The sequence below is a fragment of the Alosa sapidissima genome, chromosome 5 (genome assembly GCF_018492685.1).
Source record: "Alosa sapidissima isolate fAloSap1 chromosome 5, fAloSap1.pri, whole genome shotgun sequence".
Classification (NCBI taxonomy): domain Eukaryota; kingdom Metazoa; phylum Chordata; class Actinopteri; order Clupeiformes; family Clupeidae; genus Alosa; species Alosa sapidissima.
Genome location: NC_055961.1, coordinates 10,524,343 through 10,538,519, shown reverse-complemented (window position 1 = coordinate 10,538,519; position 14,177 = coordinate 10,524,343). Strand labels below are relative to the sequence as shown.

General features: G+C 41.3%; 1 long non-coding RNA gene across 1 annotated transcript in view; it reads right to left on the bottom strand.

The window, feature by feature from the left end:
- Positions 1–1,623: 1,623 nt before the first annotated feature.
- The window catches only part of LOC121708722, a 19,345-nt gene continuing 6,791 nt past the window's right edge, over positions 1,624–14,177 (bottom strand). Inside the window, exon 3 of the long non-coding RNA XR_006031748.1 lies at positions 1,624–1,642. This is a non-coding gene — a long non-coding RNA (uncharacterized LOC121708722). The remainder of the gene's footprint in view (positions 1,643–14,177) is intronic.

Sequence of the window (14,177 nt, the reverse complement as noted above, 5' to 3'; positions counted from 1 at the left end):
CTGATGTCCCTAAGCTGTCAAAGAGGCTACGAAACCATCTCCGTACGTTATCGCTAATTAACTGGTGTTAGCGCATAGTCATAGTTGCTGTTAAAATGCCTACTAGGCCAGCGCTGGGAATCTAAACACTTCAACACCGACATGTAGCCTAACATGTTCAAAACTATTGCATGTTATGGGTTAAAACATGACACTTCTTGAAGCATTTGAATTAACTGGAAAGTAGAGTCCCTGTTAGATTAGCTTGCAAATGCCGTTGTCCATGACCTGGAAATTCTATGGCAAGCGGTTTTAACATACCTTATGGCAAACCGCCTACACTGGGTAAACTTGAAAGCAGAGCTTACCATTGTGTGTGCATGCATGGCAAGCCGTTTTAACATTTAAATTTATTATTCGTAGGAGCAATGAGATATTGATAGTAAATTGAATATAACAGTTCAAATTCATGTTCAAATTTGTCTTATCAATAAAAAAAAGTAATTCATGCTTTAGACCATTTTAATTTAAAACATTTTTAAAACAAAGTACCGGTTCAGGCACCGGCACCGTTTTTAAAACTATCGATTTAACACCGGTATCAGATAAAACCCAAACCATACCCAACCCTGGTGTTGAGTGTGTGGTGCCATTAGTGGTGTTAAGACTGATATAAGCCTGGTGTGTGACTTGTCATGACTCAGGTCCTGTTCATGCACACTAACTGCCCACACACAGCACACATACAGTGATCTTACACGACTGCCCACACACAGCACACACACAGTGATCTTACATGACTGCCCACACACAGCACACACACAGTGATCTTACACGACTGCACACACACAGCCCACACACAGCACACACACAGTGATCTTACACGACTGCCCACACACAGCACACACACAGTGATCTTACACGACTGCCCACACACAGTGATCTTACATGACTGCCCACACACAGCACACACACAGTGATCTTACACGACTGCACACACACAGCACACGCACAGCCCACACACAGCACACACACAGTGATCTTACACGACTGCCCACACACAGCACACACACAGTGATCTTACACGACTGCCCACACACAGCACACACACAGTGATCTTACACGACTGCTACATGACTCATACTCATACTCTTACCCACTGCAATGATGCGCGGCGTGTGTGTGTGTGTGTGTGTGTGTGCGTGCGTGCGTGCGTGTGTGTGTGCGTGTGTGTGTGTGCGTGCGTGCGTGTGTGTGTGCGCGTGTGTGTGTGTGTGTGTGTGTTTGGGGTTTCATGTGATTCTCTTCATTGTGCTTCTTCATGCTGTAATCGTAATATAACCTGCCGGTAAAGAGCACAACAATACCTGTGTGTGTGTGTGTGTGTGTGTGTGTGTGTGTGTGTTCAATATTGAACATATTAGTTGTTTGGTCTTACCTGCCTGTTACACAAGACAGCAGTGAAACTCCCAGGTGTGTGTGTGTGTGTGTGTGTGTGTGTGTATGTGTGTGTGTGTGTGTGACAAAGAGAAAGAGAGGGAGAGAGAGAGAGAGAGAGAGAGAGACAACAATGCCCTTTATTTTATATCTTTATGTTTCATGTGCACAGGAAAGTGAGATTCAGCTTACAAAAGCATGTGCACACACACACACACACACATGGCTTTTACTTCACAGAAAGCATGGACTAGCAACGATGATGCAATCCCAGCAATACTCCCATCATCAATCATCAAAATAATTTAACGTGTCGTACAAGGACAATGTGGCAGAAGGCTTATGTCTGAGTGTGTGTGTGTGTGTGTGTGTGTACATTCATCTGTGAGTATACTGACTTCGCTTCAAAGTGTGTGTGTGTGTGTGTGTGTGTGTGTGTGTGTGTGTGTGTGTGTGTGTGTGCACGCGCGCATGTGGGAGTTTGTTCTTGTAATCTCTGATAGGAAGGTCATCATGGTCCACCCTTCCTGTCCACCTCTTCTTAAGGTTGTTATTTCAAAGAAGAGGGTCATCGTCATAGTAACAGGAAGAACACAAGCCAAGGGCAAATACACACTTAGAAACATGGCCCCCAGCCCACGTTCGCCTCCCGCCTGCACACACACATGAACGTGTGAGATGTCTTTACGGCAGCCCTTCACATGCACACACACACACACACACACACAAACACACATATAGCACATTTCCAAAGACAAGCTCTCTCTCCTTCCCTCGAGGGTACTGACACATAGACACTGTCACACACACACACACACACACACCATGAGATCTTTAGGCATAGACGGGAGATAATTAGAGTGTGATGTGACTGCTTGTGTGCAGGAGATTGATGCTCAAATGACAGCTTTTCTCTCTCCTATATTATCTCCTTGTCATTCCTACTCCCCAACACACACACACACACACACACACACACACACACATACATAGAGATGAGGATTTTCCAGAGATAAACCAAACATGTGTTTAGCTCGTGATGCCATTTTGGGCATTTCCTCCTAATAGGAAACCCTCATACCAAGACATCCTTTTCGGCGTCACCATAGCAATGGGGCAGATTGCAGACACATGTAGGTCCGTGTATGATTCGTTCATTTATTTTTCCATTTTAAACCAACAATCAAAAAACTAAAATGCACTTTGTTTTTCTGTGTCCGTTTCTAAAACCAAAATGAAAAATATATGGCTGAAAACTGTATCATGATATAAGTATTTCATATCGGTCGATATCGATAATTATTGATTTTTAAAAAAAAATCTATTTCAAATAAGGACCAGAAGGGAAAAAAAGTTAAATTTAAACACTTTTATTTTAAACTTAACCTTCCTCTGATTTTAATCACCTCTGTTATCAATCAAAGCAAACAGGGAAAAGAAATAGCAACACAATCACGAAAAACACTCAAATAAATAAGGGTAAGGCTATTTGCACCCCTGGTACAATTAGCGGTGTATGCTATTTGTACCCTGGTGCAATAAGAAGTGAATTCTATTCGTACCCCAGCGCACACAGCAATGTGTCCTATTAGTACCCCGTCTGGTACAAATATCAATGTATGCTATTCGTACCCCGGTGCACACAGCAATGTGTCCTATCAGTACCCCGTCTGGTACAAATATCAATGTATGCTATTTGTACCCTGGTGCACACAGCAATGTGTTCTATTAGTACCTCGTCTGGTACAAATATCAGTGTATGCTATTTGCACCCCTGTGCATTTAATCTGGCATATTGATCACACAATGTAATAATATTTTTTTTTTAAAAACAAGCAACATGTTTTTTTTGTTGTTACATAACAGAGAGTGAATAGACACTCTAAATAAGGTATGCTGTTTGCATCAATGTACAGTTAGAAGTGGATGCTATTCGTACCCTGGTGTTTATAGTACTGCATGCTATTTACACCCTGGTGCATAAACTAGCTAATTGTTGCAATCAAAACTTCCGTTTGAGAACCGATTTCTTGTTCAAATTGCGCGCCTTCTCTCCAGAGACGTTGGTACACATGCACACTCACTCTGCCAAAACGCATCACACAGGAATCGAACCCGGTATCCCGGTACCACTGCACTATCTGCTTCCACAAGGAGGTGAGGTTTGCAGGTAAACTTATAGTTTATAGGCCTGAATGTCATATTCACTAAATTTCTGTTAGCTAACAAACTGTGTTCTCTGAACAAAGATTATGAAAATAAAACACAACTTTTCCATCTCAAATTGAATTTGAACAGATATTAGGGTTGAAACCGTTCAGAATTCTTCACTTTCTGCTGACGAAAAAACGAATGTCGGCCGTGTTTTCTGGGCACGCAAGCAACATGTTTTTGTTGTTATGTAACAGGGTGTGAATAGCCCAATTGTGTGGACAAGGCTATGGGGTACGAATAGACACTCTGAATAAATAAATGTGCACATAAGTCTGAATGAAAAGCAGCACTGGTTGATACCTGGAAATATTGTAAACAAAGTAGCTTAATTTGCTAGTTTATCACAGTCTACTGGTTAGACTGTTCAGTTTCCCAACATGTGTTTAAGTTTCAAATGAACACTTTTTCTCCTTGGGACAGGCCCATTTGAGTCTTGGAAAATACTTTTCCATTTGCATCGGGATTGAAATGATTAGAACTTAGCAGTCAATTTGAATGCAACAGTTTTTAACAAATTCGTGCAGATTACATGTGCATGAGGAGGGATGCGCCTACTCTGGTAGAGTTGCACATAGCTACAATGCAAGATATATTTAGCCTATTTATTTATGGACAACGTAAGGCGGGAGGTGTGTGTTTTAATTATCGAATGTTCTATCGAACATATTTTTTATTGATATCGATAACATGTCTATTGCGATACATATCGCTATCGTTTTATCGCCCAGCCCTAATAACGACTCAGTTTTCCATTTTCCGATTTTGTAGGCCTACTCAAAACGGAAATGGACAAATCGGACTACAACACAAGCTCTCACATTCCTTCATTCGTTTTGTTTACTTGCCAGAACATAATTGGCTTGACCTGGAAGTCACCGTTGTCCTCAAATAGAAAGCATAGGCCTACAACATACCCAATTCTCTTTATTTTTTCGGGAATCAGTTAGTTTGCTGATCCAATGTTGTTTAATAACTATGTCCACACGTACGGGGGTTTATGAATGGAGAATGTTCCTTTGTATTGCGAAATAATTCCATTCACACGGATGCAAAAACAGCTGTTGAAGGTTGTTGTGTTGTCCAATAAAGAAACTGATCTCTTTGTTTATTTTGTTTATTGTCAACTGCTTCGTCATACATGTGTCCTACTCATGTTCTATCATCTCTCTAGTCTCCCGGCCTCCATAGTAGGCGTGTACTTCACTATACTACATTTTCCTCCCTTTGTAGATTTTCTCTATCACTACAAAATACATTTAACTCTAACATTGTAGTATAACTTTTTAACCTGTCGTCTTAAAATAAAATCTCACATTCTTAATGTTTCAAATCAAATCGTCCATTTCTTTTACTTTAACTTAAGTATTCTATGTCATAAACATAAAGCAGAAATGCATATCTTCTGTGTTGTGTTCTGTGACGATTTTCACAATCACATTCTGAAGCGGGCTGGTTTCTTGACAACCCTTCCTGATCTGGTGGTTGGTTGATCTGGTGGTTGAGGTTCTGGTGGTACAATCACAGTGTCTTGAAGAGTCTCTACAGCAGGCTGGTGCTGTGTTTGTGATGTATCCTCAGGCTCTCTCATGCCCATGTCTGGTATCACTGGTTCAGGGATGTTAAACTCCAGTGGCAAGGGTGCATGTCGGAGGTGCTTGACATTCCTTATCACGAGAGTCCCATTTTCCGTATTGACCAGTTCAAAAGAAGTGTACTAAGTATTCCTTAGTATGACATAGCGAGCATCTTTGTATTTTGCATCTAGTTTGCTGTTCTCCAAGTTTGCAATGTATACAATGTCTCCTATTTTGAAATTATGTTGTTTTGCTCCATGTTTCTTATCTGCGTACTCTTTCATTGCGTACCCCCCCCTTGGAAGTTTATCTGTAGAGGATTTATTGGGATGCTATAAAATAAGGAGCAGCTACGCCTAGGTCTCGGACAGTTGGCTAACGTGCAAAGATGTTTGACCCTAGAGATTATCTAGAGACACAGGTTATAGGCTACTTCTTGCTCAGGTTTTATAAGGATGGAGATTTTATTACCGTCCTGCAGTACTAAAGTCCAACTAACCCAAGTCTTAGACAGAGCAGATGAATAACCACAGAAGAGTCAAGTTATCTTACCCTCCTGCTGGAATTCGTAGAAAAACCAAGAAAAGACACAAATACTGCTTGAAGAATTGGATGCCAAGGTTAAATGAGTTCTTTACTTTTCAGCACTTTGGTGATGTTACAAAATGCGGCGTAATATCCACTTGCAGGTTACAATGTTGTAGAAAATGGAAAAAGAGTAAATCCACAAAATAGGAAAATAGTAAATCCACAAATGGAGAAAAAGAGAATATAAGGAAAAAAGTAAGTCCTCAAAAAGGGGAAAAAGTCAGCTGATTGTCTTCTGCAGTCACACTCTGTCAGAGTAGCAGGTCTGATATCTGCAACAGGTTCCACGGAGTTTCGGTCCGCGACTCAGCCTGGCACGACGTCCAACACTTTGCTTCTCAACGAATTTCGGAGGACGAATTCTAACAACCGCACGCAACATCATAAAGCAAAGACCCAACGAGTTGAAGGAAGGAAAAAAAGAAGAAGCAGCCCTGATCATTTGGTTCGACCCCTATTTATACTAGGTAGACTTGACCTCCCCCACACATTCCTAAGGCAAATCAATCCTACTTTCCCACTACAGTTTAGAACCTTCTAGAAGTTCCCACGATAGCTGGGAATATTCTCACGGTAGCTGGGAAAATTCTCACGATAGCTAATACATTCTAGAAGTCACTGATCTTAACCAACAATTAAAAATGACACACACTACTTCTCCGGGTTACATTTCGGAGATGCTACATTACATTCAGGTTTACAGATAGTTTCCAGAGGTTACACAAACAGTTTACATTCAATGACAATTATAACAATGTGACACATTACATTTAACAACGTACACTTACAGTCATCAAGAGAGTTCGGTTACATTCTTACAGGTTACAAACACTTATGGCATTACAATGCAATCTGAATACATTCATTTAAACAGTTTTGAGACATACAATTCTCTAAGTACATAATTCCCTAAACTTTACAATGTCAGGCTACTAAAGTACTTGTATTGATACATTTCATTCATCGCACTGTATTATATATTATGAGGTCATTGTTTGCAGTTATGGTTCATTTTCCATTCTTTAATTCACATTCAATACTCATCAAGTATTTCTGAGGTCAGGGCAATCTGGTTTAGTAATCCAGCACATTGTTCATCATCTGTTACAACACATTCATCCACTTCCACACTTTCAGGTAAACTTAATTCAAGAGTAGGTTGCAAGGTCATTGGTTTAACATTACAATTCAGTTCCTGGTCAGTTTCTTTCCTAATTTGCCAAATCATATTTTCTAGGTCAGACAGATTACCTTGATAGCTAAGGCTGAATGTAGCCTTTCTGCCTTTTCGCCATGTAAAACGTATTGGTTTTGTGCTACCGCTCTGTGGTCCATATGGATGGTGTTCAGGCAACACGTCAGTACAAATCTACAGCTCCCATGTTCAGAGGGTTAGGTGGTGATATTTGTGCCATTGCATATCCAACAACTTGCGGTGCTTGTGCAGCGACGGCAGCTCCACCACGGGCGGCTTGACTATTCGTATCCATCTCGTTGCACTAGCCTAGCTAAGATAGCTAACAAGTTCCACTTGTAGAAGTCCAAAGTCTGTTTTGAACGTTAAATCCGTGTCGTTCTTCTGACTATTTGGATAACTCCTGAATCCTTTCAATTCTCGTCGCCATAAATGTTGTGTTGTCCAATAAAGAAACTGATCTCTTTGTTTATTTCGTTTATTGTCAACTGCTTCGTCATACATGTGTCCTACTCATGTTCTATCATCTCTCTAGTCTCCCGGCCTCCGTAGTAGGCGTGTACTTCACTATACTACAAAGGTTGAACACGTCAAAGATAGACATAGGGTACAACCGGAATGATTGAAACGCGGGACGAATGAAACATTCCTGTTTTCTCCGAGTGCAATGACGATAGACAGACATCATTTGGACAAAACATAGAACATATTAACCTCCTTTGCTCAGACAAATGCCTTTCTGTTACGTCCTGTTATCACGGAGTTACAGGCGATAAATGATTTTTGATTGTCAGAAGTATACTTCATTAGCGGTTTATTTTTTTATTATTAGAGTGTTTCAATCGTTAATCGCACACATGTGTCTAAGTCAATGCACATATGTGTTTATACTATATTTTATGCAGGTGAGACATGGAAAAGCAGTTTTAGAAAGATGCAAATATATTTGGGGCTATAAGGTAGGGGGTCGAGTTTTGCCATGTTAATCTACTGTGTGGAGACTGACGGCCTGTGGCATACCTGTCAACATTTAGCCTTCCAAAAACGGTATTTTTTTTTTTTTTTGGGGGGGGGGGGGGGGGGGGGGGGTTAGTGTGTTTGCATATTTAATACGTTTCATACACGTGTTATAACACTGCATTTTGGCCGTTGCTTTTACCTTACCATTACCTTAGGCATGCCAGTTATGTATCCACCAGCTGCCTGCCTGCAGCCTACTTCTAAAACTCCAAAGCTGCTTGCTGTCAGATTTGGTCCCGAGGGAACAAGTTCAGTGTATCAACACTCAATAACATGTGATGTGTTAATCAATTAAATTCCCAACAATTTCACAACAGCTAGTTCTGGAGTAGGCCATTCAACTAGCCCGCTTGCTTACGACGAGACTCAGGTTGCGCAGTTGGCACCCGCTTCCTTATTTGGGTTTTGGGTTGCCAGGTTTTAGTCTATGACAAAACAGTTGAAATTGAAACTAAGTGATCGTGTATGTGTAGGGTGTATTTTATACACAATCTGGCAACCTGAATGGATCAATGATTTTAAAATGAAGTTTGATGGCCATGCAAATTACGGGAGTTTTCCGGGAGAAATAACAAAACGGGAGGGTGCTGGGAGATGACCTTGAAATACGGGAGAAACCCGGGAAAAACGGGAGTGTTGACAGGTATGAGGGCCTGTGGGTCATGAAGGTCACTTATTTGGATGTGCAGTGGCTTTAACCACGTAAAAACAGAGTGAAATAACATTTTGTACTATAAAAAACATTATATAATTCGAAACATGTATTAAAATATTATGAGTTGTTAACAGACATGAACCAAGACATATAGCCCAGCAGCAATCTATCTAAAATAACACATATTTGAAGTACCATTCATGATATGTCAAATATTGAAGTTGTGGGAAGTTTACATAATTTAAGCTGTATGTTTCATTTGTCCCAGCCAGGAGGGACGAATGAAACAAAACACACATTCGACTTCTCTTTAAATAACTCTTGAACGGTTTTGTTCAGAGCTGTAAATGCAACTGTGTTTGACAGAGAACAGATGTAGGTTGCTAGTAACAAAATATTAACTTTCAGTGTTTTACAATGTCTTTGTAGCCTGGCGGGCCATCCTATCATTGAAATGTATAGTCTGGAATCGAACCATTCACCTCGCTTAATCCAAGGGGCGGGTAGAGAATTGTCTTTCAAACTGCCTAGGCATGCAATAGGCCAGCGCTACGACCATATCCGTATCCGGTCGGCAAAACGGCAAATACATCCTTCTTCGAAAGGAATGACTTAAGTGCATTGTGTTGCTCAACTTTCAAAAAAAAAAAAAAGTCCAACTTCTCCAAAGTTGACGCCAACGCCGATTCAAACAACCGCTCTTCGTTCGCCATAGCCACCTTCCTTGTTGTTCACCATCGCAGGACTGTCGTTATCCTCTTAAGCCCGCCTTAAGACTCTCTAACAAAATAGAGCGCTGTGATTGGATGACGTCCACGGCGTCAGCCAATAGAAATCCCTATGGTTTGATACTAGACGTACAGGCTGAGCAAATTAATTTGCCGCCGCTAGGATGCGTCTAGATTTCTAGGCTAATGTCTTTGTAAATTACGTTTAATTAAAAAGTGTTTAATTCGTCCCGGTTCTCCCCTACACACACACACACACACACACATGCACACACACACACACACACTTATCTACACACACACACACACAGGGGCGTCGCTTGGGTTATTCCATAGTACATTAAAACATAAAAACGGTTGTATTCCATAGCATGCCTAATCTCATTGCCTTTAGCATAACTGCTAAGAACAGTGCGCCTTTTACTGTTAAACACCTGAAAAATATTAAGCTGCTGTTTTCTTTTCATGACGAGCACTACGCTGGAATGATTTATGACTGAATGGAACGTTTTAAGCGCCAGAACTGCTTACCATGTCATGACAAAGTTTACACCAATCATCATCTTCTAATGTATCCTTATGTTGAGATGTCCATTCTCCTTGCCCTTCATTTGTGCGCGAAAGCATGTTTCAATTAAGACAGTACACAAGCTATTTTTATTGTTGTAATATTGAATGATTTCATGAATAATGCGTTGAAAAATTGTGTGCACAGTGCGTACAGGATTATGGCTGGCGGCGCCAATGCACACACACACAGACACACACACACAAACATACAAACACACACACACACATGTACACACACTTATCTACACACACACACACACACACACACACACATGCACACACACTTATCTACACACACACACACACACACACACACACACTACGATAAAGAACAGGTGATAATGGGATAAAGCTCTGTTAGTTGTAATGCCGTAATATTCTCAGCACACAAGCCCCAGTGCAGCAGTTAAACTGAGCTACTGAGTCTCAGATCAGTTTTATATTTACTACAGAGACCATACTGCTCCTCTGAGACCCTATAACACACACACACTCATCTACACACACACTCACTCTCTCACACACACACACAGACTCTCACACACACTCATCTACACACACACTCACTCTCTCACACACACACACACACTCATCTACACACACACTCACTCTCTCTCACACACACACACACTCACACACACATACATACACACACACACACACACATGTGGATTACATTCTGAAGACTGGTCCCTCCAGAGTGGGCCTGAAACCGTGGAGACAGGACGTCGGACTTAAGGTATTTGAGCTGCGGTGTGTCAGTTATTTAATGGCTCTTTAAGCCGGGGTGATTAGGACCCATCAATAGCAGCGATGGCGGCTCACACAGCGCAACTCTTCAGAGGGGTCCCCCCATGGGAGGCGGCTGTGCTTAACATCTTAATGAGCTGATGGAGGTCACTGTGCACTGTGACACACACACACACACACATGCAAACATACCTACATACACACATACACATACAAAAAATCCATTACACACACACACACACACTTACATATATACAAACACAAATGCACCCACAAGCACACACTCACACACATACACACACACACACACACACTCAGGGCTGCCAGACTGTAGGGGCACTGAGCATAGGGAGGCCAAGTTCACTTAGCAGAAGATCAGCTTTCCAAGGGACCTCAGGGTAGGTCAGGGGTTGCCAGATCTTTGACATGACCAACCTGTGTTGAGAACCTGAGTTGATGGTAGGTCAGGGTTGCCAGATCTTTGACACGACATAAACAACAGGTGCACACTAATGAACTCTTATAAAAATCTGAGCAGTGGGTCTATCGGTGTGTGTGTGTGTGTCTGTGTGTGTGGTGTCGTGTGTGTGTGTGTGTATGATTGTGTGTGTGACGCCTGCATGCATCTGATGTAATCGCTGTTTTTGTGTCTGTTTATACTGAGCTGTCAAATTATCTGTATAAGTGACAGGCTGACAAATACTGTGTGTGCGTGTGTACTCGTGTGTGTGTGTGCTGTCGAATTGTCTGTGTAAGTGACAGAATGATGTCCCAAAGGAGTTTATTAACAAGGAACAGGTGACACACATACACACACATACACACACACACACGCTTCAAACACATTCAGCAGGGGTTACATATCAGATATAGCTGATCCACCTGTCAAAAAAACAAAACAAATGGTTTCACACACTCTGTTTATGCCCACACATAAGCATGTGCTCTGTCACACATACACCCACACACACACCCATACCCCCCCCCCACACACACACACACAGAAACATGTGCTACCCCTCATGCATACATGCTGTTGCTCTCAAAGGTACCTATAGTCAGAGAGGGTTAAAGCGGAGCGAGAGGCGCAAACGTTCGACAATTTCCGCGTTCAATTATTGCAAGGGGGAGGGGTGAAAATCCCCCTTTATGCAGACCAGAGTAAGCCCTCACTGCATTTGTTGAGGTTTTTTTGGAAAATGTTGTCATAATCTGTAAGTGTTTGGGATCATTTCAAGCCTAATAGTAAAAATGTTTAGTGTTCGGATTTGTAATAAAATAACTTCATATCAGACCATGCTGCTGCCAGTTACTGCCCGGTTGCTAGCAAGCTAGCTAGCCTCCTAGCTAAGGTAACATTTTAAACAGAGAAGTGTAGTTTCTTTGAAATGACAACTAGCTGAATATCATTACTGCCATTAGTTAAAGTGGATAGTTTATACTCATGTGAATTTGCAACAGTATATTATGTTTAAGCGAAGTCCTTCAACCACTAGTCACTTGTTAGCGCATAGCTGTATTGCCATAGCTACTCCCATCTACTTGTATAGCGTTTTAAGCTAGCATTAGCTAGCTAGCTAGCTAGCTCAGTTCACATGACTAATTAAATTATTCATATCATGTCTTAAAGAATGATTCATTGATATCATACATGATTATAGACAATAATAATGTGAACACAGTTATGTTTATCTGTTCTTATTGCTTATTAAGAGAGAAAGTTTATTTAGTGACGTAAGGTGACACTCCCACTTATGCAGACCGAACTGTCCCGTTTTGCTTCCGAATTACGTTGCTCTATCTTGCTAGTAATCAAGGATCTTTGCCATAGTACATGGCCCTCAACCCCAGAGGAGCTCCAAGGGGTGTAACTAGCTATGACAATAAATTCAACCTGTTCCATAATCAAAGGTGTTCAATGCACATTAAAGCTGCAGTTGGCAAGTCTGACAGGTTGAGGGAACTTAGCCCCCCCCCCCCCGCCCCCCCACTACCCCGAGCACCCTCTCATCAAGTTTGTGCTCGTCAGTGCGCATCAGACTGCACCAGACTATGTTTGACAGCCAGATCTCACACAGCCCTGCTCTGATTGGACCAGAAGAACTGGGAGCTGTGGATTTTTGCAAAACAAATAACAGGTTCTAGGTGGAGGTAGAAGTGCAGATTTTTTTCTAAAACCGGCTGATTTATATTGTTCTGTTGGAGCATAGTGTCGGTTTCAATGAATATGATCAAAAAAATCTTGCCAACTGCAGCTTTAAAATAATGTTTCAGAAATTTTCAGCATATTTTATGCCCCTTTGGAAATATTTTTGCCTTTGCATTCATGCATTTTGCATTACAGTTATCTGCATATATTGTAAGAGCGACTTTACACGAATCTGCATGTTACCCTTCACATTATAATGAATAAGCTTAATACAATAGCATCTACATTCTATGCTGAAAGTCACTTTGGACAGAAGCATCTGCCAAGAGACTATAACTATAACCATCTATAACCATTACTTTATATTTCAGTAGTTTTCTTTTAACCTTTACATTACACTGATATGTATATACTGTAAACCTTAACATTTTAGTAATCTGCATGTTAACATTAACATTACAGTTATCTTTATATAAACGTTTACATTACAGCAATCAGCACATTAACGTTTGCATTACAGCAATCTGCATGTTAACAGCTACTGCAGAGGTGCACATGTAGTAACTGAGCAGACTAGCAGATGGTTGTGGGTGTCTATTTGTTCCAGTTTCACTTGGCGTTTGTGTGTGTGTGTGAGCGTGTGTGTGTGTGTGTGCGTGTGCGTGTGCGTTTTCACTTGTGTGTGTACACGTTTTCTACTCCAGTTTCATTGATGTATGTGTGTGTGTTTTGTATTCCAAGGTCATCTGTAGGTGTGTGAGTGCTCGTGGGTGGTTGTGTGTGTGTGTGTGTGTGTGTGTGTGTGCACTTTCATTTGTAAGCCCTGATGAGTAAGAGGCTCTTTGTGGCAGTTGTCAAGGATGAAGTTGTTAACGTCGTTAACGCCACACAACACAACATATCACCAAGGTCATCACCACAGAAACCTCCCCATTAATGACTGATTAAAATCACACCACACTTACTCCACTGGCAGCCTGTGTGTGTGCGGGTGTGTGTGTGTGTGTGTGTGTGTGTGTATTCTAAACATACTGCATGTGACTATGTTATGTGATGTTCATGATTTGTAGGCTGAATTTCATTCCATTTCCAGAGCAGTCATCAGTCAGCTCACACCTCTGGGTTTGTTCCTGTCTGTTTATTCCACTGGGATGTGTGTATGTGTGTGTGTGTGTGTGTGTGGTGGGGGGTAAGGGTTGGGGTGGGGGCACGTGAATAATTCATAATGATTATTATTATAAGTACAGTTTATAATTGCAGAAATGGCTAATTGTTGTGCTTTCTTTTGTTGTTACACACAAACACACACTCTCTCTCT